The 25,938-nt window shown below is 41.1% G+C and overlaps 1 protein-coding gene across 2 annotated transcripts in view; it reads right to left on the minus strand.

The window, feature by feature from the left end:
- Nucleotides 1-25,938, minus strand: part of ahcyl2b (adenosylhomocysteinase like 2b) — a 51,111-nt gene that overhangs the window by 23,809 nt on the left and 1,364 nt on the right. The window lies entirely within an intron of this gene.

A 25,938-nucleotide genomic window follows, 5' to 3' on the forward strand; every position in this document is an offset into this window, starting at 1 on the left:
GCCTGACATTGTCTGTGTTGTGCCGCGTCACTGATGGATAAGCCAACATGAGAGGAGTGAGGGTTTATTCGGTATCCTCACAACACCTGATAACACTGAGTCCAGTATGGCCAGTATGCCACTCTGTTCGCAGCTGTGGAAATGCAAAATGCTCCTGTTGGCTGAAAGAACCTGAGGTACTTTGGGGTTTTCCTAGCTTAGAAATGTTTTTCAACAATTAGATGTGATGGATTAACATGCTTTATAGACATTAAGTCTGCGCTGAACATTTAATAAACAAAAATATCTGTTATATCTGCATTAAAGAGGGTAAAATTCTTAAATACTTCTGCTTTAGATGAATCATTAGTAATCAAATTCAACTATTTCTTTTTTTTTTTAATTCCTTAAGCTGCATTCACACAAGAAGCAATTTGTATCGAGGTGGAAAACTATGACATTCGGCAACTTCAAGTGACTATGGATGGAGGGAAACTAAAATGCTGTTGGCACGAAGTGGGGGGGTCCCAGGATAAACTTTTCACAACTTTTGAGGCTGATGGTATTTGAGGGGCTGTTTGTATTTTTTTTTTTTTTTTTTTTTTTTTTTACACAAAGAAAAACCATTTCATAAATAAAGGCTGTGTGTGTACTCAGCTGTGGCTGAAGGGACCCAAGCTGGCATGGTCTGCTACACAGTGCAAAACACAGTGACGTCTTCACAGCTGTGTTACTAAAAGCTTTGCATGCAAGTTTTTTCTGGAAACATTTGAGTTCCTGTAAATCTGATGTTTGGCTATAAACGAGCACAAACCACCGTGTTTTTTGCTTTGTTTTGTTTGTTTGTTTTTTTAGACAAGATGTTTGTATAATTTGGCAGCTTACTTTGGGGGAGTTTTAAAAGGTTATTTCAAACCAGAAGAGATTAAATCCACCAAACCGGTGATCTCAGTCACATGACTGGGTAATGGGTTGGAGCAGAAACCCCTGCTGCAACGACCGTACTGTGGCCTTTGGTAGAAAGTACCATCTCAAATTCAACAGCTAACTTGCTTGCGAAGAATTAAAACCTTAAAATTGATAGGTGGCCCACAAAATTACCTCATCTGCACATATATCACATAAACTTTTCACCCTTTCCAGCATATGGTGATGGATGCTCGTTTCCCATCCAACCTGCTGCAGGTGCTAATGGACATGAATATTCAGCAAACACGAAGCCTCTGGGCACACAGCGTGGGGGGCTTCTTCACAGATTGCCATGTGTACCAAAATGAGAAATCCTAAGTGAGAGATAGAAGGAAATGCACCCAGAGGAGTAAGCTGACAAACACTCATGAGAAGGTAATGTACTAGAAAGAAAATTGAAATTTGATGATGTTCAGAGGCAAAATTGGCCAGCTCGCTTAGGCTCCATTTGTCGGGATCCATGTGACAAAAATTATTTTTATTCTGCCTTTTTTCACAGAAGCACAATTTCAGACCACCTTGAACTGATCAGCAAGGTTGCATTTCTTTCTTTGCTTTGTCCCTGTGCATGACTACACAACTAGAGCCTGAAAAGACAGGACACTGATCAGTCAGTTCTCTCATCTGGTGTCAAATCTTACAACATGAACAGACCTCAAATTGGACTGATATTTAAGTCAAGTGTTGTCATCTATAGAAGTTTTAAACACATCAGGAATGTTTCTGATAAACTGAGGACAACACAGAGGAAGAGAGGGACTGAGTATAAAAGGACTGAGGCAAAAGAAGACTTGAGCCCCGTCTCTCATCATTAAAGTCTTATTTACTCACTCCCACATAACCTGTCAATCTTTATCGCCTCATTGCAGCTGTGCAAACTGCCAACCATCTATAATTACTGCACTAAAAATACATAATGCTGACCAAATAATCACAAACCAACTTAAAACACTTGTCTAAAATTTCTTGCCCCAAGCAACCTTTAAGTATCACAGGATCTGGTTAATGAGCAACAGGAAGGTGGAGTGACATGTTGCTGCTGCAGCATCAGCAGTTATGCAGGCACTGTACTGGCCTACTGTGGAGAAGAGAGCTGATCTGGAGGTCAAAAGTCTCTGAGGTCTCGCACAGCTGAGAAGAGACGTCAGGATAGACAATTCAATTCAATTCAATTCAATTTTATTTATATAGCGCCAAATCACAACAAACTGTCGCCTCAAGGCGCTTTGTATTGTGGGTAAAGACCCTACAATAATACAGAGAAAACCCAACAGTCAAAACGACCCCCTATGAGCAAGCACTTGGCGACAGTGGAAAGGAAAAACTCCCTTTTAACAGGAAGAAACCTCCAGCAGAACCAGGCTCAGGGAGGGGCAGTCATCTGCCGCGACCGGTTGGGCTGAGGGGAGAGAAAGACATGCTGTGGAAGAGAGCCAGAGATTAATATCAATTAATGATTAAATGCAGAGTGGAGTATAAACAAAGTAAATAAGGTGAATGAGAAACAGTGCATTATGTGAACCCCCCAGCAGACTAGGCCTATAGCAGCATAACTAAGGGATGGTTCAGGGTCACCTGATCCAGCCCTAACTATAAGCTTTATCATAAAGGAAAGTTTTAAGCCTAATCTTAAAAATAGAGAGGGTGTCTGTCTCCCGAATCCAACCTGGAAGCTGGTTCCACAGAAGAGGCGCCTGAAAGCTGAAGGCTCTGCCTCCCATTCTACTCTTAAGTATCCTAGGAACCACAAGTAAGCCAGCAGTCTGAGAGCGAAGTGCTCTGTTGGGGTGATATGGTACTATGAGGTCTTTGAGATAAGATGGTGCCTGATTATTCAAGACCTTGTATGTGAGGAGAAGAATTTTAAATTCTATTCTAGATTTAACAGGGAGCCAATGAAGAGAAGCCAATATGGGAGAAATATGCTCTCTCTTTCTAGTCCCTGTCAGTACTCTAGCTGCAGCATTTTGGATCAGCTGAAGGCTTTTCAGGAAGCTTTTAGGACAGCCTGATAATAATGAATTACAATAATCCAGCCTAGAAGTAATAAATGCATGAATGAGCTTTTCAGCATCACTCTGAGAAAGGATGTTTCTAATTTTAGAAATATTGCGCAAATGCAAAAAAGCGGTCCTACATATTTGTTTAATATGTGCATTGAAGGACATATCCTGGTCAAAAATGACTCCAAGATTTCTCACAGTGTTACTGGAGGCCAAAGTAATGCCATCCAGAGTAAGTATCTGGTTAGACACCATGTTTCTAAGATTTGTGGGGCCGAGAACAAGAATTTCAGTTTTATCTGAATTTAGAAGCAGGAAATTAGAGGTCATCCAGGCCTTAATATCTTTAAGACATTCCTGCAGTTTAACTAATTGATGTGTGTCATCTGGCTTCATTGATAGGTAAAGCTGAGTATCATCTGCATAACAATGAAAATTGATGCAGTGCTTTCTAATAATACTGCCTAAGGGAAGCATGTATAATGTAAATAAAATTGGTCCTAGCACAGAACCCTGTGGAACTCCATAATTAACCTTAGTGTGTGAAGAAGGCTCCCCATTTACATGAACAAATTGGAGTCTATGAGATAAATATGATTCAAACCACTGCAGTGCAGTACCTTTAATACCTATAGCAAGCTCTAATCTCTGTAATAAAATGTTATGGTCAACAGTATCAAAAGCTGCACTGAGGTCCAACAGGACAAGAACAGAGATGAGTCCACTGTCAGAGGCTGTAAGAAGATCATTTGTAACCTTCACTAATGCTGTTTCTGTACTGTGATGAATTCTGAAACCTGACTGAAACTCTTCAAATAAACCGTTCCTCTGCAGATGATCAGTTAGCTGTTTTACAACTACTCTTTCAAGAATCTTTGAGAGAAAAGGAAGGTTGGAGATTGGCCTATAATTAGCTAAGACAGCTGGGTCAAGTGATGGCTTTTTAAGCAGAGGTTTAATTACAGCCACCTTGAAGGTCTGTGGTACATAGCCAACTAATAAAGACTGATTGATCATTTTTAAGATTGAAGCATCAATAATTGGAAAGACTTCTTTGAACAGTCTAGTAGGAATGGGATCTAATAAACATGTTGCTGGTTTGGAGGAAGTAACTATTGAAGTTAACTCTGAAAGATCAACTGGAGCAAAAGAGTCTAAACAAATACCAGCAGTGCTGAAAACAGCCGAACATGAAGAATAATCTTTGAGATGGTTATGAATAATTTTTTCTCTAATGTCTAAAATTTTATTTGTAAAGAAATCCATGAAGTCACTACTAGTTAACGTGAAAGGAATACTCGGCTCTACAGAGCTCTGACTCTTTGTCAGCCTGGCTACAGTGCTGAAAAGAAACCTGGGGTTGTTCTTATTTTCTTCAATTAATGATGAATAGTAAGATGTCCTAGCTGTACGGAGGGCTTTTTTATAGAGCAACAAACTCTTTTTCCAGGCTAAATGAGCATCTTCTAATTTAGTGAGACGCCATTCCCTCTCCAGCTTTCGGGTTATCTGCGTTAAGCTGTGCGTTTGTGAATTATACCACGGAGTCAGGCACTTCTGATTTGAAGCTTTCCTTTTCAGAGGAGCCACAGTATCCAAAGTTATACGCAGTGAGGATGTAAAACTATTGACGAGATAATCGACCTCACTGGGAGCAGAGTTTAGGTAGCTGCTCTGCACTGTGTTGGCACATGGCACTGAAGAGCATAACAATGAAGGAATTAGATCCTTAAACTTAGTTACAGCACTTTCAGAAAGACTTCTACTGTAATTAATCTTATTCCCCACTGCTGTGTAATCCATTAAAGTAAATGTAAATGTTACTAAGAAATGATCAGACAGGAGGGGGCTTTCAGGGAATACTGTTAAGTCTTCAGTTTCTATGCCATATGTTAGGACAAGATCCAGAGTATGATTAAAGTGGTGGGTGGGCTCCTTTACATTTTGAGAGAAGCCAATTGAATCTAACAATAGATTAAATGCAGTGTTGAGGCTGTCATTCTCAGCATCTACATGGATGTTAAAATCACCCACTATAATTATTTTATCTGAACTGAGCACTAAATCAGATAAAAAGTCTGAGAAATCAGACAGAAACTCTGAGTAAGGACCAGGTAAACGATAGATAATAACAAATAAAACAGGTTTTTGATTTTCCCAATTAGGATGGACAAGACTAAGAGTCAGGCTTTCAAAAGAATGAAAACTTTGTCTGGGTCTCTGATTAATTAATAAGCTGGAATTGAAGATTGCAGCTAATCCTCCTCCTCGACCTGTGCTTCGAGCATTCTGACAGTTACTGTGACTCGGGGGTGTTGATTCATTTAAACTAACATATTCATCCTGCTGTAACCAGGTTTCTGTAAGGCAGAATAAATCAATACGTTGATCAATTATTAAATCATTTACTAATAGGGACTTGGAAGAGAGAGACCTAATGTTTAACAATCCACATTTAATTGTTTTATTCTTTGGTGCAGTTGATGAAGCTGTATTATTTATTGTTTTTGAATTTTTATGCTTAAACAGTTTTTTGCTGATTTTAGCTTTGGTTTTTGGTGGTCTGGGAGCAGGCACCGACTCTATGGGGATGGGGTTTTGGGGGGATGGCAGGAGGAGAGAAGCTGCAGAGAGGCGTGTAAGACTGCAACTCTGCTTCCTGGTCTCAACCCTGGGTAGTCAGGTTTTAGGAGGGTTAATAAATTTGGCCAGATTTCTAGAAATGAGAGCTGCTCCATCCAAAGTGGGATGGATGCCGTCTCTCCTAACAAGACCAGGTTTTCCCCAGAAACTTTGCCAATTATCTATGAAGCCCACGTCGTTTTTTGGACACCACTCAGACAGCCAGCGATTCAAGGAGAACATGCGGCTAAACATGTCGCTCCTGGTCTGATTGGGGAGGGGCCCAGAGAAAACTACAGAGTCCGACATCGTTTTTGCAAAGTTACACACCGAGTCAATATTAATTTTAGTGACCTCCGATTGGCGTAACCGGGTGTCATTACTGCCGACGTGAATAACGATCTTACCAAATCTACGATTAGCCTTAGCCAGCAGTTTCAAATTTCCATCAATGTCGCCTGCTCTGGCCCCTGGAAGACATTTGACTATGGTCGCCGGTGTCTCTAGCTTCACGTTTCTCAAAACAGAGTCACCAATAACCAGAGTTTGTTCCTCGGCGGGTGTGTCACCGAGTGGAGAAAAACGGTTAGAGACGTGAATAGGTTGGTGGTGTACCCGGGGCTTCTGCTTAGGACTACGCTTCCTCCTCACCGTCACCCAGCTGGCCTGTTTTCCCTGCTGCTCGGGATCAGCTGGGGGGGAGCTAACGGCGGCTAAGCTACCATGGTCCGCACCCGCTACAGGGGCCTGGCTAGATGTAGGATTTTCCAAGGTGCGGAGCCGAGTCTCCAGTTCAGAAAGCCTGGCCTCCAGAGCTACAAACAGACTACATTTATTACAAGTACCGTTACTGCTAAAGGAGGCCGAGGAGTAACTAAACATGTGACACCCAGAGCAGGAAAGTGCAGGAGAGACAGGAGAAGAAGCCATGCTGGTAGTGAGTCGGCTAAGGGCTAAGCTACTAGCTAAGCTAAGCTAGCGAATTTCTAAAAACAAATAAAGTGAGTAATGTGAATACAGGCGATTCAGCAAAGAGTATGCTATTTAAAGTAGGTGAAGATTACACTAAAATATGTTATTATCCAGATAAATCTAGTTATACAGATATAACAGCTAACAGACAGCAAAACACTGTGCTCCGAAACAGGAACAGGAAGTGATACAATACCGCAGTGAGAGCCAACACCAAGTGACAGCGCCACCCGGCGCTTGTCACTTAGACACAGGACTGTATAGCTCATTAGGCCTGGGAGCATCCCAGAGTCCCCTAGGATGAGCTTGAATGCATTGCTAGGGAAAGGGGTGCCTGGAATACTCTGCTTAGCATGCTACCACCACGACCCAACTTTGGAGGAGTGGAAGGAAATGAACAGATTTAGAAACTTCCAGGAAGGTCATGACGAGATGTCATGTACCATTAAGATGTTAGGGTGCTGTTACAATTATGGCCCAATGACTCATTGTACAAATGATTTTTGCTGAGTAATGAAGCATCAAATAAGGCCTAACTAACACTGGCATTGAACTGCTTTGAGAGCTTTGAGTGGCTAAAAGAGGGGATCTATGTCTGGTAGTTATTCAAGATGTAAATTTTAGGGTGTCAAGCATGAGCAGCTTTAGTGCACCATTCAAGGAGAGTGAGAAACATGTATGTATTATAATTATAGCATCTGCAATATAATTGTTAGATTGTTTTAGTCTACTTCATGGAGTACCAAGGCAAGCTGGTATAGCTGATCATTCATTCAGATAAACATGAAGTCAATCTAGGCCCCCATTAGAGTATCAGCCAATGATAACCGGTTCAATCCATCAATTATTGATGGGACATTGATTTTTGTGTTTGTCTTATTTGACTAAATTAGAGGTCCCCCCCACCCACCCACAAGAATTAAACAACTTTTTTTTGTTTGTTAACACATATGTCCTGGCATAGTTTACTCAACATTACTTTAAATGTACTGTAGGACAAAGCACCAGGATGAAAGTCTCTCTTCACATGCTGGTTTGACAAAAATGTAGCAACAAACTATTCAGGAGACCATGATAGGTTAACTATCTCTGTGCTACTAGCTCTTCTTCAATATGACCACATGTTAAATATACTCTGAACATTTAATAGTATCTGTTATCCCCAGTTGGAGGCTGCAAGGCACTCTTCACCCTTCATAATTCTTTTAGGACCCACAGGTTGCCAGCATAAGACAGCACACACACTTAGCCCCTCCGCTAATATATCACCAATCACTGATTATTGAACTGACAGTGGCTGACATATTACCCGACCCTAGTGTCTATCTAAAAGAAGAGAGAGAGATACAGTTGAGGTAAACTAAGCTGGGCCAGCAGAGGCTTGATGCAAGGTCCGCTGAGAGGAAACCTGAAAGAAGAAGAGGGAAGGAAGTATTCTCCATAAGGCCAGTAGGAAGCTGGCTGTTTATACCTCCCTCACTGCTGCTCCTCTCTGGGGGAAATCTCAATTGCCTCGATTTATGGTAACACAACCTGAGCTTGAGGCACTGAACACAGATGAGAGAACTACCAGGAATGGAAATACAAAAACATCGTTTTGGCTGGTGTATTTCTGTGCTGATATCCTTTTTCACGTAAGTCAGATCCTGATACTATACGCAACCACAGAACACAAGACAGCAAAAAATGAAAAATTAGCCTGCCAGTTCTAATTTTTGAGGGGATTCTAATAGCTGAACAAAAGCTTTTAGAAAAAAAAAAAAATACTGTCTGCTGCCAGTGTTTCCCCTCAGCCTCCTGGCAGTAGACTCTGTAGGTGGCACAAATCCCCTGGAAGTACATGCCCTAGAACAGATAATTACCAGGTCTCAGTAGATCTTAATGGGGTGCATATGAGCCTTGGTGACTTTATTCACCGTATCAATTCAAAAGCAAGTGGCTAAGTACGGACCAGGAATATGAAATGCTAAAAATCATCCACCTATTTTCTTCCGCTTATCCTTTTCAGTGTTGGGGGGGGGGGGGGCTTGCCCTAGCTGTCTTGGGCAAAGGGCAGGGTACACCTTGGACAGGTCACCAGTCTGTTGCAGGGCTAACACAGAGAGACAACCAATTGCACTCACAATCACACCAATGGGCAATTAAGAATCACCAATTAACCCAACCACAGTAGGGTTTAATCCCGGGATCCGGGATTCCCGGGAAATGCGATCAGAACCATTTCCCGTTTCCCGGGAAACGTTAGACGGGAAACCGGGAAAAAAGTCGCGCGCGTTGATTTGACTTTCAGAAAGAAAAGAAAGCTTCAGAATGTTAAATTTAAGGAAATATTGAGAGAAGGGTTCGTTTAATGCGAAAAGCATTACTCTTCATTTCAGGCACGTTCAGCCTCCGTTTAAGGCTGGCTTCAGCCTTCATCTCAAGCGTTTTAATAGAGGTATTACACAGTTGTACTTTTTTCCTCTTTAATTTGTTGAAATCGTAGGCAATGTGTTTACCCTAAGGTATTTTGTATTATATAATTTTATATTATTATATATTGTTATATTGCATTATATAGCCTATAAAATATGCCTGCCCTGAACAATAAAGAAATATCTGTTTAACTTCGAGTGTTTCTTTTCCTCGTTTGCAGCCGCTTACTAACAATCATGAATTAGGATACGGGCCTAATGTGTGAAGAAATTATCATGAAATAGATTGCTTTAACATATTTCGCTTTTAAAATGGAGTTGAGTAAAATGTATATTTTTTAGGCTATAAGGATTGGCCAGTTTTTCAAAAGACGATTCACAGCGAACCTACTTTAACCCTCAGACACGGTGTTATAAATTTGCTGTTGCCAGAATGGCAATGACCAAGTCGTAGTGCATTACTCAAGGCCCTGTGTTATGTCATATTATAGTGTAGTACAGTAGTTAACTTTTCAATGACTATTACAGCGTTCCACTGGTGGAGATATAGCGCAACAGATGTCGCCACGACAGCGTGGCTGAGCCTTTATCAATGCTGTGGAGATGAACCGTATTGTTTTGCACCAGCAGTTGTAAAATCGCTTGTTATAATTCCATGTACAATGGAGGAATATTCGAATTATATTTGTTAAGGGAGTGTTGAGGAACGATACAACACCGCATAGCTCGAGCACTCCAATGTCGAGATGTAGGTTTTATTGCATTAATCAAGCCGACGTTACCCCCTACTGGGCATAACAGGACATAGCTGGAAAGCTACCTCTACAATATCACAATAGGTTAAGGCCGACACAGGCTACAGAAGGCCTAATTAAAATAAAAAAATAAATAAACTTTTTCCCGGGATTCCCGGGAAATGGCTCGTCATTTCCCGGGATTTGATTCATGTCATTTTCGGGAAAAATATTAAACCCTAAACCACAGTAACTGCAAGTCTTTGGACTGTGGAAGGAAACCAGAGCACCTGGAGAGAACCCAGGCAAGCATGGGGCAAACTCCACACAGAATGGCACCAGCCAAGGTGGATTCAAACCCAGGACCTTCTTACTGTGAGGCAACAGTGCTAACCACTGCACCACCGTGCTGCCTGTGCTGAAATCATCATAAATCTAAACTACTGAGAATCCTGTCACTTTCTTTTATTATGTTATGAACTAAGTCCTCCAAGATTTTTAGTAGATGGCACCAATTTGAACATCCTAGATGACAGCATTAATCGAGCTATCAAGCTCACAAGACTATCAGGAAACCTGCCCTCTGACCTTGAGGTCAAGTTTGCAGAGATTCAAACTCAAAGATTTTTAGTAGATGCATCCATGGGATCAATTTGAACATCCAAGTGACATCGTTATTGAGTTATTGCTTTCACAAAGTTGAAAGCTGACCATCCCCACCCAGTGGGGTGTCCATCAGTGTAAAAAGGCTGACAGGGTTTTATAAAAAATAAATAAATTTAAAAAGCAGGTAGGGGAACATGAGCAGTAAGTGTTATGGCTTGCTTGTCAGCAGTGACTGAATTTAAGAATAAAATCTGCACTTATGGCACCTTTTAATGATGTGATTTACATAAATCCTTGAAAGCTTGCATACTGACTTAAGATCGTCAAGTGTATAAGATCGTTAGAATATACACCCCTCATTATTGCGAATGTTTTGTCAACACCTCATTGGGCACCAAAGCTTTGTGCTTATGTTTCCTTAGTGCTGGGCTGGCTATCAGGCAAGGTTTTTATGTCATGATAACATAATTATAGGCGATGACAATCGAACAAGGTTCAAAGCAGAAGACAGGCAGAGAAGATTAGATGGCATAAGCGCAAGGATGAGCTCTCTTAAATCAAAGTGCCAGGGAGCTTTTAATAGCTTTGTTCATATGTTGTCTGCCATAAGGTCTGGAAAACTGAGTGATGACGTTTTTTAAAAAAAACAAAAAAACAAAATAGGAACATGTCCTGTTAACAGCTTAACGCGCCACACAAATATCTGGATATGTTCTCAAAACCAAATCCTAAAAGTGCTTCTGCTACACTGTCCTCAATCTGGGAGTAATTTAGTTAAAACTAGAGAGATTTAATCTCAATTAAAAACAGGAAGAAAAATGCCCATGTGTCAAAATGATCATGCACATGATGTAATCTCACATTAAAATCAACCACAATTAAATCTATTCATTACAAAAGAGACAAAAAAGTATTAAGATAATTGGGAGGTGTATATGAGACAAATCTTTTAAGATTCTCTTAGGTAGTGCCAAAAACCAAAACATCATTTTTAGGTAGTCTGAGGTAGTGCTTCTGGTGAACTGGCACCATATGACACCTGGCACTAGAAGTTCACTAGCTTGTGAACTCTCTGAAGCTGGGTTTGTGGCTATCAGGTAATTGCTAATAATTAAGCAGCCAACAATGTCTGCAGCGTCCACAGGTCAACATTTACGATAACTGTTTAATACTTCAATGTTGTTGAAACTGGAGCATTAATGACCTCCTGAAATCCCTCCTAAAGTGCTGTGGATGTCAGCTACTTCAGCTGCTAGTGATGGGATGGGCTGCGTGCCCGTCTGCAGCAGTGCTCTGTGAAGTTATGCCAACTGGAGGTGGCAAAGACTGCAATATTGTTGTCAGTACTGTTGCCAGTGAGTATCTAGTCAGATAATATTTTTTTTAAATTGATTAGCGTCTGAAAATCAGTTTTTTTTTTTAAGAACCCCATTACTCCCCTTCCTTCTAAAAATCCTGCTTCTTCTAAACCCGACGTCAGGTTTATAATGCTCTCTCTCTCTCTATGAAAAGAAAACAAAAAAAACAAAAAACAAACAAACAAACAAAAAAAAGCTTAATCTCTAAGCCAAGATAAGGTTCATATTTTCCCATAACTTTGCTAAGCAACTCTAGAGACGGGTAATATGACCCATAGAGCCAAATAGTGCAGCTTTTGTCTACTAAAAAGGGAACTGAATTATTAAAATTTGTGTTAAATGTTGTTTTATAAGATTCACAATATACTCAAGAGGCTCTAATATTACACTCGTAGTTTATTCCCGTGCCATTTTCCATTTGCACTGTGATAGTTGCAATAATTTAAAACATTGTGTTGGACTCCTTCTCCATGCATTCATATGCACTGACACACAGAAGCACGCTGGCATTCATAACAGTATCTCTCCATTCAACTTACATTATTCCCAGACACACACGAGCAGTGTGTCACTATAAAGAAGCCACTGGCAGCAAAGAGCTGTCAAGACACCTTGGTGGAAACCTGTATTGTTACAACATCTTGTTAACTGTGGATTTGGCCTTGGCTTTTAAAATACAGGAAGTCCTTCAGGCTTTTATGAAGTCTACTAGACAAAGCAACGGATGTCTTGTTTGGTAGCGCTCCATCGAACAGCACTCTTTAGAGGACATGCAGTCCTAAAAGAAGCAACTAAAGAGAGCAAAAATGCATCTCTTTCCCCCTCCTGTTACAACTTTCCTTCTTTATATATCGTTTGAATTCAGAGTGGAGAGCTTACCACAGTTTATGTGCTTGCTTTTAAGATGCTCTTGGACACCACATGTAAGAGTTGTGGCCGTGCTTCTCAGTGGTTTCACTTGCTATTCTTGGATTACTATTGTGTGTAGAAGAAAACATATAATAGACTGGAGTAGACATAGAGGTGTAGACATTTTTTTTTATATATATTTTTCTCCTTATGTTGTTCTCGCTCTCTTTTCACAACTTCTCTGCCTCTGTAATTGAAGCGAGATCAAACACAGCCCACAGCTTGGCTGGATTGCTGCAGCTGCCAATTCAACTCAAACTGCACTGACGGACAAGCATTAAAAATAGACCTGTGTTTAAAAAAAAAAAAAAAAAAAAGATTGTTTCTATTATTCTCACAACTTTTCTCTCAACACAGAACCATCACAATTTATCAACGTTGCGTACACTGCTATCAACCTGACAGAGCTGACAGGTGGCTGGATCTTCAAGCACGCACAGAGGTGCTGATGGACACGTCAGCTGACAATCAAGCCTTTCGCCTTTACTGTTGAATACAGCTCGGCCTGTCATACACCCAGGCTGCAACACCACTGGATCGCACGCAAGCAGTAGAGTGTCTGTTGAGCTTTACTTGGCCTTCCGAGAGATAACATATGTATTAAAGGATGCCATCAGTCTCATGTTTGCCTGATGTCTAATGTGCACTGCTGCAAGTCGCTGGCACTGCCAGATACACAACTGAATTTACTGACATATTAAACACGCATGAATGGAGAAGAGTCTGCTTTGCTTTTGTATTGAGAAACTACTTTGTCAGAGTGAAATTAGAAGCGACAGTGGAGGGTTTCTTACTCATGCACAGATTTTCTACGCCAGAGTTGGAGAGAAAAACCTGCACTGTGGAGTGAAACAATAACCATCTGAAAAACAAGCCTGTGGCTAAGATCGTGTCTGAACTCAGGCCACAGGAAAGGCCAGACAAAAACAGAGGCAGAACTCTGGCAGAGAGGCCTGGCTTTTACTGAAACAGCTCTGTGGCTGTTAAGCTCTGGCAAAACAGAAACAGACACAGGAACAGAGAAGCAAGTAAAAGGCAGAGAAGCATTGATACCGGCACAGAGAAGCACCCACACACACATAGTAGTAGAGGGTGACTGTGCCTCCACACCCAAACACAAACATCAGAATACGCAGGGCTTACAGTGGGATTCAGAAGGTGGAGGAACCCTAAGATCAGCTGTAGTGGCTCTGCATGGGGAGAAGAATCACAACTCTCTATTGTGAGCTGCAGTAAATGATGTTGGTGTGCAGGCTGTGATCAGCTGACCTGCTGCTGCTGCTCTCTCCTTCCTCTTTCTTGCATCTTTCTCCATCTGAGTGAAGTGATCACTCATTCTTTGCTCTCCCTGAAATTACAGCAGCTGTTCTTTTAGCTAGCAGACAGACTGTGACAAACTGCACACACTTTTTGTGCTGATATTTGTTGAGCATTTAGAAACATTGCATTTAAAATTACCTGCCGCACGTTACTCTCTATATGCTCGCTCCTCTTCTGTAGTGCTAGCTAAATGCTGAATTACTGTGAGCACAACTTACGCACATCGTGGTCAAGCCTCCTGTAACCCTTGAATACAGCTCTATAAATGATACATTATACGGTTTTGCCTCTTTAATGTCTTTGGATGCAATAAGCCCCGGTGATGGAGGATACGACAGTACGATTGTCTCCTATGTGTTATTATTTAGGTTCAGATCGTTTGACACTGACCAGAAATGCAAACACGTCAAACCTAAAGTAACGAGCTTGATTGAAAACGTAACAAGTAAAAAGTACAGATACTTGTGTAAAAATGTAGGGAGTAAAAGTAAAAAGTAGTCAGAAAAATAAATACTCAAGTAAAGTACAGATAACCCGAAAAATCGACTTCGTTACTTCCCACCTCTGCACCCAAGGTATGCAGAAGAGCATCTCTGAATGTAAAACACATCAAATGTTGAAGCAGATGGGCTACAACAGCAGAAGACCACACCAGATGCCACTTCTGTCAGCTAAGAACAGGAAACTGTTTAGTTTCTTTAATCTACAGCTGATCACACTAAATTTGATTGGAAAAAACACTGCCCGGTCTGTGACTCAATTTATTTTGTGACATACACAGCAGGGTTAGAATTTGGCATAAATATGACAGCATGAATCCATCTTGCCTTGTATTAAGAGTTCAGGCTGGGGGCGGTGGTGTAATGGTGTGGGGATATTTTCTTGGTACACTTTGTGCCTCTTTAAATGCCTGCAGTCTATTTAAGTATTACTGCTGACCACGTCCATCCCTTTATGACCACAGTGTACCCATCCTCTATTGGCTGCTTCCAGCAGGATAATATGTCACAGAGCTCAAATCAACTCAAACTGGTTTCTTGAACATGACAATGAGTTCACTGTACTCAAATGGCCTCCATACTCACCAGATCTTAATCAAATAGAGCACCTTCGGGATGTGAAGCAACTGTCATGCTATCATGGCAATATGGACCAAAATGTTTCCAGCACCTTGTTGAATCTATGCCACACAGAAACATAGCTCTCAAGACAAAAGGGGCTTTGAACCCAGGACTAGAAAAGGGGGGAAAATGAGAGAAACACTCCAGTGGTTATTACCTTCTATTCATCCAATACTAGAAGATTTCTGACTGCTCTGACCAATAAGGAGGAAGAAATAGGAAGAAGGACGAAACTAGCATGAGGTGGTGTGTGTAAGGATGTGTTTGCGTATCAGAGCACAGTGTGCTGCCCTGAGGGTGCCTGTGATGTAAGAACGCCTCCTCTGATTTATATACACAGACAAGTGCTCAGACTGTAAATAAAAAGGCACACATACGCACACTCAGTCACGAGTCAAATACACTCATGCCTCCACCATTACCGTGCATACACTTGGCTGCTACTGAGTCAACATGCAATTACCAGTGGGCTAACACGTGCCCCCACACACACAGCATGTATATGTTGGTAGAGGCTTTGTGCCAGGCAGAGCTTCATTAGGCTCAGTGCAGCCACGTCAGCAACAGAGAAAGCCATCCTAAGCTCTTCACTCTCAGGCCTATTTGCAGCATCAGCAGATATTATATCAAAAACAAATATAGAAGCACACACACCCACATACACACACATATAAATATAAGCGCTAGTAGTACAAATACTTGGTGGTCAGATTTAAAAATGTGTCAGAATTGGTTGTGTTAAAATTGATTTGTCTCTACCAAATGTTACTTTAAATCAAGTGCAAAAGGAGATGTTTCAGTCTGGACTCAGAGGACCGACTAACCAACAAACCTCACAGTGCCATCCCTCACACCACAATGCTAATACTGAAGGGTCTGCACGTTTAAAAAAAAAAAAAAAAAAACACACCCTTGAGGCTATATAAACGAAACTGAATGGAACTGACCTGTTATTCAAAGTTTTCACCAGGATAAAAGTGGACGACAGCAGAGTTGTAGGCATTTTCACCCTGGGTGAGTTTTTAAGGAGGGGGTATTTGGTGCTTCTTCAATAGTTTGTACAGTAAGCTACAAACACCATCAGCGCAATGAGGCGTCTTTTCTATGCAAACCTTTTATTTTTTCCAGGCCTCAGAGAGTTGAAAAATGTTTATTTTTAGGTTCGTCACCATCATATTGGAGAACTACTCACACACACACACACACACACACACACAAAACTGTGTGTGATTAGCATAATTCAAATTTAAGAAACAAGAGGCCTGTTGACCTATAGAGCTCCGCTGTCAAATATTTTACTTGTACAATATATTGGTATGATGACATATTGGAATGAAAACTAATTTGGCTGTAGGTCAACCATCGAAAGAGTCAAACACTGAAAATCCGTGTCCCCCCAAAACAGTATTTGTGCCACGATTTCAAATATAAATGACCAAGAAGTAGCAAATTTAGCAAAAACTTGAAGGATGGATGACGGACAGCTTGGTATCGGATAAGCTCCTCTGACTGTCATCTCTTGTCGACAGCGGAGCTAAAATGAGGATTACTAAGTAATCTTGCTTCTCTTTGAATGGCTCTCTTACTGCTACAACCTGAAATGATCCCAGTGCTGCTATAAAACTATGGAAACTATGCAGGGCCATCTACACCGAGCACTCCCCACTAGAACAATCCCTGTCCTTCTGATATGGTCTGATAGCCACAGTAAAAAGCCAGGGACACCGATATCAGAGGAGAACAGGCAATGAATGATGGGGCTTAGTGACAGATTAAACCCTACCTGCTTACTTAACAGACAGGGAGAGGACACATGCAGGGCTTCCTGGAACATTTTTCTTCTTCTTACACATGACTTTTCCTTCTTAGCCACCACTAAATGGTGGGAAGAGGGCAAAACTGCAGGTTCCACATGTCCTTCAAGGACAGGTTTTGCTGAGTTGCTGATTTTATATGTCAAATGTTTTACTTGCAGTGACCTCCAGAAACATTACTGGGAAGAAAAAAAAAATCAAGTCTTTTAAATAAACCAATAAACTAAAATAGAGACTTTTAAACCGTTTTATACTTTGTTCATTAAAGAGAAGCGTGCAAATTCAAACAATTTCTAATTAAGATAATAAATTCATTTATCCCAAAAGTTGGGAAATTACTGTGCTGCAGCAGCCAGTGAAAATACATAAAAAATGAAGACCTCAATAAACCAAAATCAGGAAGATTAAATATAAAATTGATGCATGTATTGTGCTATGAAGTGGCAAAGATTTCCTATTTTTAGAAAATCTCAGTGAGTCTAATTATAGTCTTCAGCTCTCTTGCACACACAGTCCCAAAATTCAGTTGTGTAACAGGGTCTTGTTCCCCCATGTAGATCAACTAGGGCACAATCTGGTACCCAGTGGCTTCATCATCCCATCCTGTGGTCAAATAACGTTCACTCACAGAGACAACAAAGCAATCGACATTACTACTGATCAGCTCTTTTAATAATCAACTGTTTCTATTCTGACTGTATGGCTCTCAAATCTGAGAGAAAACAAACTGCAACAGATGATGACCCAATAATGGCTCAAAAAATGTGTCTGTGGCCTTTTTGCAAATTGAACAGCAATCTGTACACAGATCCATCTCCAGTCATCTACTTTTTTCCAGCCACTGTGGAGGTCAATAAATCCTTTTGCTGGAAAGAAACATAATGGATTGTAGCTTAATGTTAAATTAAGCTAAATTAAACCGTGAATCCTTCCACAAGCTTGAAAGCAAAACATCAATCTGTAAGAATTCACTAGCAACAAATCTTAAAAAAAAAAAAAAAAAAAAAAGAATTAAGTGATCCATGTCTGGAGCTGCGTGTTTGTGTTTTGTCTTCCCTCTTTTTGAAATGCCAAAAATAGCAGCAGCTCCCTGCGGGGAAGGTATAATTACATCAAAAGCGCACAGCAGGGGGGTGGTGCTGCTCTATTTTTGAATAAACCCATTATGGGGTCGATGATCTAGGTTTAATTAGGATTGTGGAGCAATTTCTTCACTGGTTATTAGGATGGATTTGTCTTTTTAAATGGATCCTACTGACAACAAAAATATTGCACAACAAACAATATGAAATGTGAGGAAAGCTGATATTTAAAGCTGCTCTAATGAGGATTTTTTTCCCCCCATAAACTGCCTATAGTGATGAAGCAACAAATAAATATCATGACTCTACAGTTCTCCTCAGCTATAAATAACATTTTAGCATCATTTAGCTCATTGGTTTGGATTTATACACTGGAGTTTTACCATTTTGGTCAATGATAATAGTTAACAACCCAGAAATCAAATACCAAAACACTGAAGGGGGCTGTCTGTTCAAGCAGGACTACTGTGATTTGTTAGCAATAGCACCTTTACGTGATGTGTCTGATGGAAGCAAAGCAAAGAACATTACTTCATTCATATCAATGAAATTTCCTTATCCCAAATTTAATAAAGTGTCCATCTATGAGTGGATGTATACATCCATTAGCTCTAAGGTGATTCAAGCCTTAGCAGCCACTGTGTCTGCACAGGGTTGGTGGTTTTGCCTGACTAATAGGAAACAGGATAGACAGATGGGTGTGTAGGGGCTCATTTCAGGCTTTGTGAAGGCCCTTTTGTGAGGCAGCACTTTTTGAGCACAATGTTGTTCCTTTGTTCACATGCACCGCGCTCAAGTACAGAGCTGCAATTCCTCATATTGCTGGGAGGTGCAACCAGAAATTTGTACCACTTTTTTTTTTTTTTTTTTGGGGGGGGGGGGGTAGAGTCATTTCAAAGCAGAACATAAACAAATGAGTGGTGGCTCAAGACTTTTGCACAGTACTGCGTGGTGCCTTATTCTACTGTTTAACATTATAAAAGAATTAAAATATAAATAATAAAAACAGACTCCTGAACTCAAAATTGTGTTTTTGGTTTGCCACTTTTGATTGCTGCTCTTTGAAACAAAGTAGATCATACCAGCAGAGAAAGCTCCCCTCTTCTTCCAGCTTCTTTTCTGCTGCTGAATATAGTGATGGAGCGTCTCTCGGCTCCTAACAGGTTGTTTTTGTCTCGCCAGCATTACCCAGCATGCCACTGTGTGATGTAATTTTGAAAACACACAATTATAGGCGTACATGGTGTCTGCCATGATGTTTGTTCCGTAGAGTTTCAGTTCTGTCGTTAAATGCAGAACCATGGGTGAGAAAGTTTACATAGTCAAAAATATTATACATTGTGTTTTCCATTAAAGAGCGACAGAAACCTTTTATTTATAAAATTTGGGAAAACAAGAACAAGTACAGCCCAGCGCCATTTTCTTCTCATGCAGCTTAGCGACTTGTCTGTTAATGTCCACTTTTGTCAGATCCTCGTGCACTCAACATTGTAGGCTGGAAGTCACACATACTTGTAACACACGCACACACACAGAGCCTGACCTCCCTCGTTGGTTTAACAGTAACTAAACCGAGGGGTTTAACGTTTCACACTATGCTGGTTGTTTATAAACACAGGTTCCAGAAAAAGCGAGCACTCTTCTCTTCCCTTCATTATGTTCACTCCTCTGTGCCAAAGACCTGAGTGTCGTAAAGAGCCTATTGATGGAAAGATGTGTAACTCAATCAGCTGTACATGCTCAGTGATACCAAGGTGAGATGACAGGCAGGAAATGAGTTTCAACTGGGGGAGTCGCAGATGTGCATATGTGTGGTGGTACGCTCATTAGGAAGGATGCAAAGACTCTTAAACTGCCAGCCTAAAAACAGACTCACATGCCAGAAAAGGGGAAAAACTCCTGGAATTGACCAAGAACAGGTGTTCAAACTCCCGACGTACACCAAGCACTGGATGTAAAGGCCAGTAAAGTCAGTATCATCTGCCAGTGGGAAGTCATATCTGTAGGTGCCAACTAATTTAGAAAATAATGGGTGACATAGGTATCAGAAGAAGATCTGAGGTTAAATGCTTCATAAATGATTCATTTTTTCATTGTGGCAGCTGCACACCCTGTCCGTCCTGAAATGTCACAGACAGGCTACCATGACAATGCATTCTCATCCCAGGGTGCCAAATACTGCCATTTTGGCAGAAGCCAGTGTATCACAAACAGGCACATCTGAATGGTTCTGTATACAGATGGGTTTGTATGGAGACACCTATAAGATGGCAGGAAGCTTCTCAGTTGGCAGACAGCACTGTCCCATTCAGGAACTTTGAGTTCAGCATTTTGTTTTGGCTTGATAATTAGTTCCTTTTTCATTAAAGAGACATTAGCCAGCATTTCTGCTTTAACTGTGTAATCATGAAATCCACTGTGTTTATTCTTTATAATATAATATATTTTTTACGGCAATTGTGCAAACGAACCGGGAAGAGGCAAACTGTAACCCAAAAACTTTCTAACACTAACAGTTCACTTCAGCTCTCTGTACGTTAAAATGTTGCCCTTCTCCGTGACTGACTGCAGGACCAACAACAACATAAGCAAGAGAAGCCCACAGACTGACTGTAATACTGCCCCCGGTTATATGTAGACAACGGTCTGAAAAAGCTGTCCGTGGGACCACTCCAGAGCCATGTTTTCCCCATAAGATCATAAGCAGCCTGTGCACCTCCATGCCAAATGTTAGCTGAGGACACACTGGCATGCAGAACAGGTAACCATTGAGAGACTGCCAATAGAAACAAAGAACACATTCACAGATGCTCCTCCTCTTTGTAAAATAAGGAGTCTTGGAACATAGTATGTTTAAAAAAAAAAAGAAAAAGGAATAGATATGGCTGTAACTACACTTAATTTTTAAATGATGCCTCTAGTTCAGTGTTTCTCAAACTGTGGGCCGCGCCTCACTGGTGGGCCGCAAGGTCATGAGAGGTGGGGCGCGAACGACCTGGGAGAAAAGTCATGCGGAACAAATGATTAATTTTCACTGTGGAACAAGGAAATAACGTTAGCATATGTTAGTATAGCAACTAGCAAAGTTCTCCATCATCACAGTCTTTTGTGTACATAGAGCCGTGGTGCTGCTCCTCCCCGCTCTGGATCTTGCTCTGCGTGGAGCAAAAATTTCATCCAGCACGATAGAAAAAGTTTGAGAACCACTGCTCTGGTTAGTGAACAGAGTCATTTTTTTTTTGTTAATAGTTTTGCTGTGTTAGCTAGATTATGAGGAAAAACAGCCCCACCTACTTTGTGACAGTACGGTAATTCCATTTAAAATCACTAGAGGGCCAAAACTTAGTAAATGTTATAGATTGAATGTTTTTAATTTACTGGGGAAGGGAGCACTGATAGTTCAAAAGCATGTATGTTTTCCTTGCCTGCAGTTTTGTCAAAATCCAAAATCATCCAAAAAAAAAAAAAAAAAAAAACCTGATTCTGTAATTATTTTTGCTACAACAAGAAGTATGTGTGGGTGGGGTTGAAGACATCAGCAACGGCTGTTTAGAATTGTTTTACATTATGCCCAATTCTATTAAACTTACAGCTAATAGTTTTGCCTGATATTTACTTGACTTCACCTCGCAGTGTAGCAACATTTGAGTGCGTGTTCATGCATGAATAAAAGCGCTGTATAAATAAATTGGTTGTGCTATCTTCCTTTAATGCATTACATAATGAAAGTAGACATTATTTAATAACTGCACAACTGGGTTAGCTTTATTTAATTTCAGGAATACTGCAATAAATATGTTTTTAAAACGGCATGTTTTAACTGTAATTCACAAATACAAAATGTTATCTAGTTTTCAGTGTGAAAATTCAGATTCTTATTTTATCCATCCAAGCATGCAGCCTTCCAGCAGAGCAGCTGCTAAAACAACCCATCTGGATAGTGATGAAGAGCTAACTATTTGGCAACTTGGAGTGAGAGAAACTGTAACTGGTGTCAAGTACTAACAGTCCATTTCCTGACTTGGCCTGAGTGGCATGGATAAAGATGGTTAAGCGGGCCTGATTTCACACGTAGCAGTAGCAGAGATTCATGCTGTGAAAAGGTCTTGCACTGTGCAGGAACACAAAGACTGTGAGAAAGCTAGACACGACTTGAAAACAGGAAAATAAAAAAAAAAACAACAGGAAGTGGTCTACTGTGGCATGCGTAGTTTGTAACTCAGACTGTTATGGGGGTTATTTTAAGAAGTCTGCTGATTCACTGTTTGGAAAGTATTGTTGAGTAGCCTGACATGAGGCACATGGGGTGAGCAGATCCAGAGGGGAGATGGAGCAAAAATAAAAAGTGGTGGTGACATGGTAATTGAGGATGAGGAGAGTGAGAGCACCAGAGAAAGATCAGATAAACCAGGGTTTCTCTCATACGCCATTAAAAATGAGCGATAAACCTCAGCTAAGTGCACCAAGGGCAAAGCTGGCCAAATATACACCCTCTACCATGAGTGGCAGAGGCAGTTCAGACTTGCCAAATTATACAGCACCACTCAGTTCCTATAAGCATTTATTTTGAGATATATTACTTGCTCTGCTGCCTGGTAGAGTTTCACAGTAATCCACACACACAGCTCTGTGATCCTTTAACTTATTAGAATATTTTAAAACAGTCAGGCTTACCAGTGATTAACTGATTGAATAATCATTTACATTCCAGCTATGCACTCAAAGCCTCCAACCACTTAGTACAGCCATCAAAGCTCTATCAAAGCCTGCAATATCATTAGCAAGTGGATCCCCTGCAGGCCTGCATGGGCCTTTCCTCCACTCCTCACAGCTGGGTTTGTTCTTTTTTAGACAGGCCTCTCTGCTCAGGGTCAGGAACTTTCCCACTAAGGCAAGCCTTCAAACTCTCCCTTGAAGGCTCGGCCATGGGCTGTCCATCACTCTTAATGCTTCCCCAGTGACCTCTGACAATGCATTAAAGCTAGCAGGGACCTGAAGGTTCCTGTGAGCTTTTTAGTCCTGTCATACGGTTTCCAAATCAGCATTTAAGGGGACTTGTGAAGCTGTCACACTGTTAGACATATAAAATGACAGCAGAAATATTGCTCTCTGGGCTGTGTCTGTAGTAGAGAGAGGCACTAATCTACAAAACGTTAAATACAGCAATTCATTGGTATTAAATTTGTGACAGTTATATATTATAGGGAGAGGCATTAAAGCAGTTCAGGTCAAAGTGGATCTTCAACTTTTTTCTTTGCTGGAGTCTCCAGAAAAAAATAAATAAATAAAAACTTTATTTATATAGCACCTTTCAAGATTAATATCACAAAGTGCTTCGCAACAAAATGCCAAAAAAACGGCAACAATATTTTTAGCCCACTGATTTTCTGTCATATATGTGGTGTTACAGTGGTGGGTGCACATATTAAACATGGTCAAAGATTCAAAAAATAAGGCCAGTGTGTGTTCAAGTAATCACAGGCTTCAGACTGCTCTAAACACTCAGGTTCAGACAGTGTTTTCAACCCTCGTCTCTGTATGAAATCAGAGATAGCTGTGAGACACAGCAGCCCGACCCACTTGCTGTTCCAAACCTTCTGTTTGCGAGGGACAGCCAATCAGAAGAAAGTTGGTATAAAAAGCAGGGAGAAGAACTCCAACTAATTATTTCAGACCAAGGTCCACTATAAGATAAATAAGGCCAGGCTCTAACAGTTTATTTGGAGGACAAGAGGGGACTTAACTAAAAATATTTATTCCTACATCCTATTTGATGAATACAAAAGTAGAGTTAGGACATAATTTGGCTTCAATACCTTGGGAAGTGCATGTGATTAACACAATACAGGCACACTCGCACAGAGACCAGCTCAGTTGCCGAGGCGACTCATCAATGAGAGGACGCAGGGGAAGGACAGTGACACATTCTCCTTTGTAGCTGAGAACAGTCACGGGGAGATGAAGATGATCAATGTGCTTGCGTGGAGAAGGCCGAGCTGACAAACCACAGAGCAGTGACTTTGTATCCTTCACGAGATGACTCTGAACAGTCACGAGAGTGTGGAAGGAACTAATGAGCAAACAGGCTGCACAATCTTTAGCTCCACTGGCTGCAGCAAGTAGTACTAACCCACTGCTTCATCTCATCATATTAACACCACTATGAAACTGATCACAACAATAGTGCCTTTTCCTAAGAAAGCTGCCATAAAAAAGTTCCGGTTAATGATAATGTAGTATTAGACTGGAAACATCTACACCTGGCAGCAAAATTAGTGCAGACACCTTAGGCCGATTTTATCTTTTTCAAACCACGACTTCCAAACGGTTATTGTCCTGAGCAGAGCAGCCACAGGTCACAAAGCCCGTTAACCACTGAGCACTACCAGGAACATCAGCTTAGTAGGTGACATAACATTACAAACAGACAGGGATGATCCTGCTGTTCTGTGAAGTCACTTAATATCACCACTATGCATGCGGTCCATAAACCTGTTAGGAAGTGCAATCCCTGCCAAATCAGGCAGGTGACACTACTGCAACTAGAAAAATTCCTGCCTGACACATGAGCCACACACGGCAAACACGATTGCATGTAGGCCCACTCCCTGAAGAGCTCTGCAGCCAGAGCCTTCACCCAGAACTTCCCAAAGGATGGAGATATTTGAGCCAAGCTGGACAGGTTACAATCACACTTGCCACTGACTCAGAAAGCTTACATCTGGGCTCACCTACAACAGCGAGCTGGCCTTTTAATCCCCTCATGTGGTGACATGATAGAAGCAGGGATTAAAAGCCAGCCAGTCAGCCAGCCAGTCAGTCAGTCACTCAGTTGGTCAACACTGCTGCCCTGCCTGGCTGCGTACTTGCATCATCGCCCCCAGTGCTTCACTTAGCCCTTACTGCACCCGGGGAAGCACAATTCAGCAGATGCTCTAGGCCAGGCTGTGGTCGTATAAATCTATGATGCAGTATCATAACTCCCACTACATTTCCTCATCTATAAATAGGCTGCAGGCCACCTTCTGCCCTGTGAATATACACAAATACTAAAAGCAGATGATCAGACAAAGCAGTTACAACACAGCATTTAAATTTACATAACAGGTAGACTTCTGCCCTAAAAGTGTTCAGCTTGGCTTTTATTCTTAGCTCAAGCTTCCTGGACTCTCTGCATTACATGAACATATAAAAAAAAGAAAAAGAAAAAAAGACAACGCACTGGCAATAAAAATTCAAAAGACAAGCTAACAAATGCAAACGTTTTAACTGCACAAACAGAGGGATTAAAGCAGGATATAATGATCAACATAATGGCCACGTATTTAATAGCGTGACTGCACTGAGATTTACATCTCCTAACAGCTATGACCAAAACTTTTACTCTGAAAGTAAAACACTCAAAAAAACTAAGCACTGTTTTTGGGGAATATTTCAGAACTACTTTTTCCCTTAATTACCAATGTGTACCTTGGACCTGCATTCAAACTTGGTCTCCTCAGGAGCACAGATGTGGCTGCTGCTGTCCCGCTGCGGTTCATCCTGTGAGTCCGGTGTTTCCGACTGTTCGTTCACTTCTACATGCCGGTTCATTCTGACAGTCTGAGGCACTTGAAGCCATCTGCTCTGTGCTGCTGTTGGTGTGCAGTCCATTCTCTCGCTGTACGACCAAACATTTGACTAAAGGGGCTTTAAGCTGGGTTTCCTTCAGAGTTTGTCTAACTGGATGGGATCACTGACGAAGCAGAGGGTGTGGGTGGGGAGTGCATCCCACCCGACCTGTCCTTCCACCGGGTTTCACCCTATTCCGAGGCTTTCTAGAGCTAAAATACACTAAAGTGGCATTTGCATTAGTGTAACAGCTGACCACTACTGATAAACTGCACTGCAGAGATCACAGGATATCCATCCAGTTTTTCCCACTTATCCTTTTCAGGGTTGCAGGGGGGCTGGATATACAACTTTTAATTATAACTAAAGTGACCTGAAGAATAAAGCTTGCAGTTCCTGCAATCGTTTTCTTATCCCAAAAAAA

This window comes from Archocentrus centrarchus, chromosome 23 (assembly GCF_007364275.1).
Source record: "Archocentrus centrarchus isolate MPI-CPG fArcCen1 chromosome 23, fArcCen1, whole genome shotgun sequence".
In the NCBI taxonomy this organism is placed as follows: Eukaryota; Metazoa; Chordata; class Actinopteri; order Cichliformes; family Cichlidae; genus Archocentrus; species Archocentrus centrarchus.